Source organism: Vigna unguiculata, chromosome 11, assembly GCF_004118075.2.
Source record: "Vigna unguiculata cultivar IT97K-499-35 chromosome 11, ASM411807v1, whole genome shotgun sequence".
NCBI classification, from domain to species: Eukaryota; Viridiplantae; Streptophyta; class Magnoliopsida; order Fabales; family Fabaceae; genus Vigna; species Vigna unguiculata.
Window position 1 is genome coordinate 11,386,186 of NC_040289.1, and position 5,770 is coordinate 11,391,955.

A 5,770-nucleotide genomic window follows, 5' to 3' on the forward strand; every position below is an offset into this window, starting at 1 on the left:
GAAAAGTTGATAACAAAAGTTGAAGGAAAGGAATCTGAATTCCACAAGGATTCAAATGGAATCATTAAGTTTAGAGATAGAATTTGCATACCTACAAAGGAAGAGTTGAGAAAGCTGATAAATGAGGAAGCCCATAAGAGTAGCTTAAGTATTCATCCAGGTGCTACAAAGATGTATCAAGACTTGAAGAAAATGTTTTGGTGGTCTGGGATGAAGAAAGCAGTGGTGGAGTTCATTGCACGTTGTCTAGTGTGTCAGAAAACAAAAGTTAAACATAGAATGGCTTATGGGAAACTACAATCCTTAGATGTTCCATAATGGAAATGAGAAAGCATATCCATAGATTTTGTGACAGGTTTACCAAAGACTGTGTCTGGTCATGATGCAATTTAGGTTATTATGGATAGATTAACAAAATCTGCTCACTTTCTATCTATTAACATTAGATTTTCTTTAGAAAAGATGGCTCATTTGTACATAAAAGAAATTAACAAGCTACATGGAGTACCTTCTAGTATAATTTCTGATAGAGACCTCGTTTCACCTCTAGATTTTGGGATAGCTCACAAAAAACCTTGGGAACAAAAGTTAAGCTCATTTCGGCTTATCACCCTCAAACTAATGGACAATCAGAAAGGACTATCCAATCTTTAGAAGACTTGTTCAGAGCTTATGTTTTAGAACAAACTAAAAGTTGGGAGAAATTTCTACCACTAATAGAGTTCACTTATAACAATAGTTTCCACTCAAGCATATGAATGGCTCCATATGAGGCTCTATATGGGAGAAGATGTAGAACCCCGTTGTGTTGGTATGAGAATGGAAATTCCTTAGTTTTGGTCCAAAGATAATTCAACAAGCAACTGGTAAAATTAAAATGATCAGGGAAAAGATGAAAACTTCTCAAGATAGGTAGAAGAGTTACTATGACAAACGAAGGAAACCCGTTGAGTTTGAAGAAGGAGATCATGTTTTCTTGAAAGTTACACCTGTAACTGGGGTTGGTAGAGGTCTCAAATTTAGAAAACTTACACCCAAATTCATCGGTCCTTATCAAATCCTTAAAAGAATTGGTTATGTCGCATACCAATTTGCTTTACCTCCAAACCTTTCGAAACTTCATAATGTTTTTCATGTGTCTCAACTTCGTAAATATATTCATGACCCTCTTCATCTTATAGAACCTTATGTAGTACAAATACGAGAAAACCTTACTTATGATGTGCTTCCTGTGAGGATTAGAGATCAAAGGATTAAACAACTGCGGGGAAGGACGTACCTTTTGTAAAGGTATTGTGGAGTGAGCAAGATGACGGTGATGCAACTTGGGAATTAGAAAGTAATATAAGAGAGATGTATCCCCATCTTTTTACAACCACGTGAATTTTGGGGACGAAATTTCTAAAAGGAGAGGAGAAATGTAACATCCCTACTTTTAATATATTATATTATTTACTTTATCTTTACTCTAAATATAAGGGTTAGAAAATTCTGCATTTTATTAGTGTTTTGTATTATATCTAGATACAATTTGAACATTGAGAAAGAAATTAAGTAGTTTTTAAGAAACATTAAGAATAAGTAAAATAAAAATAATAATAAATGACTCTTCTAATGTTAAATCTAAGAGATAAGAAAGAAAAAATAAATAAATTAAGTAAAAAGAAGAAGATAAGAATATAGGAACATGAGAATAAGAAGTGATAAGATTGCATTTAATGCATGCAATTATCACTTTGAACCTAAGTATGTGTGAATGTGATAAGAAAGAGAAAAAGAAATGAGGAAAGGGTGATTGTTACAGTAAAGTTTTAATTAGTCAGTTGGTGCTCACTTTCGTTCATATGTGTCAATTTGGTACCGCTTTTAAAAATGTGTTAATTGAGTCTCAACTTTTGAAAATATGCATCAATTAGGTCCCTTTCAGGAAAAAAAAATTATTAGTGGCGTTAGGTATTGATATTTAAAATGGCTTACAAAATTAAGTATTGATATTTATATTAAAATTTAGTGGTAAAAGTCATGAATTAAGTTAACAATGTTAATAATTTTAGTCTGAAAGGGATCTAATTGAAACATTTTTTCAAAAATTTAGACTCAATTGACACCTTCGTAAAAGTGTAAGACCCGAGAAATTTAAATAATTAAATAAATAATTATTTAATAAATGCGGGTAGTAGAAGCCTTTATGGCATTTAATGTTAATTGTTGTGACATGTAATAGTATTATCTTAAGTGGTTGAAAGTATTTAGGCATGTTGAAAGGACTTGGGTTCAAGTCCTATATATGTATGTCAATTGTATGATATTTTATTTTATGCATTATTGTAAGGTTATGAAGGAATGTGAGTAGTGATAATGTAATTCTAAAATAATAAGAATTAACATGAAGCATGAATTGGTTGAATTGGTTGTGCTTTGACTTTGTAAATTCATGGTTGTGTGTTCAAACCTTGGTTGTGATGATTCAATTGGGTTTAAAGCATGTCCATAAGAATTATTATTGTCCTAGGAATTATTATTGTTTGCTTTGAATCCCTTAAGGGATAAAAAACATATTTAACCCTAATCATTAAAACTAATAATGCAAATAATAATAATATGCTTTGAATCCCTTAAGGGATAATAATATTCTCATGTTCCAACTAGGGTCATACTAAATAGCTTCGTGTCCTTCTGTTCTTGTGTTTCCAGCTCGCTAAACCGCTATACTAAATAGCTTCGTGTCCTTCTGTTCTTGTGTTTCTCTGTTCGCACCCAAGAACCCAATTGTTAGCCCTTTTCCAGGCAGTGTGGTGCTTGGTTGTTTATTGTTCTTGGATGATTGGACACTCTAAGGAGACTAGTGTGGTGCTTGGTTGTTTATTGTTCTTGGATGATTGGACACTCTAAGGAGTCAGTTAGTCTCACTTCCGACCAGGTTATATGTATCCAGATGAGTCGAGTCGAGTCTTAGTGTATTTGATTGAAAGGTCGTAACATGCTTGGGTGATGTATGTATATTTGACTGTGAAAGCATATTTGATTGCATGATAAAACTGTTTTGGCTCTAGCTTACCCTTCTGTTGTTTGTTGTGTGTTATGCTGTGTGGCTCTCTCTTTTGCGATGATCATCAACTTGTTGATATGAGCATATGCGAGGAACACCCGTGGCCAACAAGGATGCGATGGTTCGTTTGCGTAGTTGACTGGACTTGGCTATTCTTCTTACGTCTTTTGCTAGGGCTATGGCCCATGTATTACTTTGTTTTGTGTTGTGCTACTAGTTACTTTAAATCTTGTACCTTGTCTTATTGGCATAGTGGTGTGCCCCAGGATTATCTTTTGTTTACTTTGGTTATCTTTGGGGAGTGAGTCCCTACTCCGTACCTCTACTCGTACTATTATATTGTGTGACGTGTCATTTAAGTAAGTTTATTTATTAAATGGGACGTTACATTTATGGTATCAAAGCGGTCATTCCTTAGGTTTGTGGACTTGGGTTGTCCGCTTAGTTTTCTCTGTGTTTCTCTGAGTGTTTAGTTAAAATCCTGTCTTATCAAGCCTAACCAAGTGATTTTCTATGTGCTAGTGAATTGTGACACCTCATCGTAGGACCTCTCAATTCTCTCAAGGTGATGCACCTGATATCGCCAGGGCTATAGAAGCAATGGTGGCTGCTATGACGCAGCAAAACATGGCGATGATGTAGTAGTATGAGGCATCGATGCAGCAAAAGGCGGTGTCGCTTGAGCAGCGACAGGTGGCGTCGCTTAAGCAGCGACAGGCGGCATCGCTTGAGCAGCAATAGATAGTGATGCAGCAGATGGAGGTTGCGTGAGTGGCTGCCGAGGATGCACATAGGCAACATATGGAAGCACTCCGCCAGCTGGAGGAGACCAGGACGGCCGCACCTGCCTTTGGTCCCGATCCACGACCTATAGTCAGGGAGTGGAGTTTAGAAGATTTTCTAAAGCACCACCTAGTGAAGTTTGATGGGAAGACTAGTCCGGACCGCAGACTAATGGTTGAAGGACCCGAAGCGCATTTACGATGCAAAGATGTGCCCCTCGGAGAACAGGCTAGCATTCTCTGTGTATATGCTCACGTGGGAGGCAGAGCATTGATTGATCAACACCAAATCCATCCTAGAGGAGAGAGATGAGCCGGTGACATGGGAGGCTTTCAGGGAGAGATTCGTCTTCGAGTTTTTTCCAGACAGCATTTGGTACGCCAAGGACGTGGAATTCCTCCAGCTGACTCAAAGGGGAAAACCGTGACGGAGTATGCTGAGAGATTCAAGCACCTCAGCCGTTTCTACACCCTGCCACTCTATGAGGAGTGGTGATGCAGAAAGTTCGAGAATGGTCTCTACGGTGATATCCGCGTGATGGTGCTCTCTTGTCCATCAAGGATTTCACTGCTCTGGTGGAGAAGGCCAGGGTTATGGAGAAGATGAAGCGTGAGGTGAAGGGTCAGTGCCCACAGCAGCCACAACAACCATAGAGGATTGGTCGACCATCTGGGTCCAAACCTAGGCATGAGGAGCGAAGGAGACCATATGATAGACCCCACCATCAATCCTAGGGGCCTAGGAGTTTCCCTCCCAACAGGGCCGAGTACAGTGCTATATATGTGGAGGCCCTCACCTGAGGAACGCCTGCCCGCATATGGAGGGTTATTGTTGGTGTAACAACTATGGCAAGGAAGGCCACTTTGGGAAAGACTGTCCCACCCTTGCCAGGGTAGCGACACGCCCTCTAGTGTAGACCCCCAGCACCAGCAGAGGAACAGATGCAACATGCCTCAAGCGACGAGCAGAGTCTATGCCATGATAGGAGCAGAAGCTATAGGCTCAGGTAATCTTGTTATGGGTTGATGCATGATTGCTGGTGAATCTTTGTGTGTGTTGTATGATTCTGGAGCGACACACTCCTTTGTGTCAATTACTTGTGTGGAACGTCTACGTCTGCCGGTGCGCGAGCTGCAGTGTGAGCTTGCGGTATCTACTCCGACGTTGGGTCTGGTTAGGACATCTTCCTTATGGGCTAGGTGTCCAGTGGAGGTGGAGGGACACAGGTACAAAGTAAATCTGATCTGCCTACCTCTATAGGAGTTAGAGGTGATCTTGGGGATGGATTGGCTCTCTACCAATCACATTCTTATAGATTGCCGAGAGAAGAAACTGCTTTTTCCCAACTCAGAGGAGCCTGAGTTGTTAACATCTCAAGGAGTGGTCAAGGAACTACAAGAGGGCGCGTAGTGTTACGTGATCTTCACCCATCTGGAGGTAGAGAGAGGAGAGGCGACGTCGGTGATAATGGTAGTGCAAGATTTTGGGGATGTATTCCTGGAGGAAGTGCCAAGGTTGCCTCCCAACAGAGAGGTGGAGTTCTCTATTGATCTAGTACCAGCGACAGGTCCGGTATCGATGGCCTCTTACCGCATGGCTCCAGTAGAGTTAGTGGAACTCAAGAAACAGATAGAGGAGTTGATGGAGAAGCAGTTTATCCAACCCAACACTTCGCCTTGGGGAGTACCAGTGTTGTTAGTGAAGAAGAAGGATGGAAGTTCACGTTTGTGTGTGGACTACAAGCAATTAAACAAGATGACAATCAAGAACAAATATCCGCTCCTAAGAATTGATGATTTGATGGATCAACTGCATGGGTCGTCGGTGTTCTCGAAGATTGATTTGCGGCCAGGGTATCACCAAATTTTGGTAAAGGTTGATGATGTGCAGAAAATAGCTTTCAGGTCCCGGTATGGACACTACAAGTATGTGGTTATG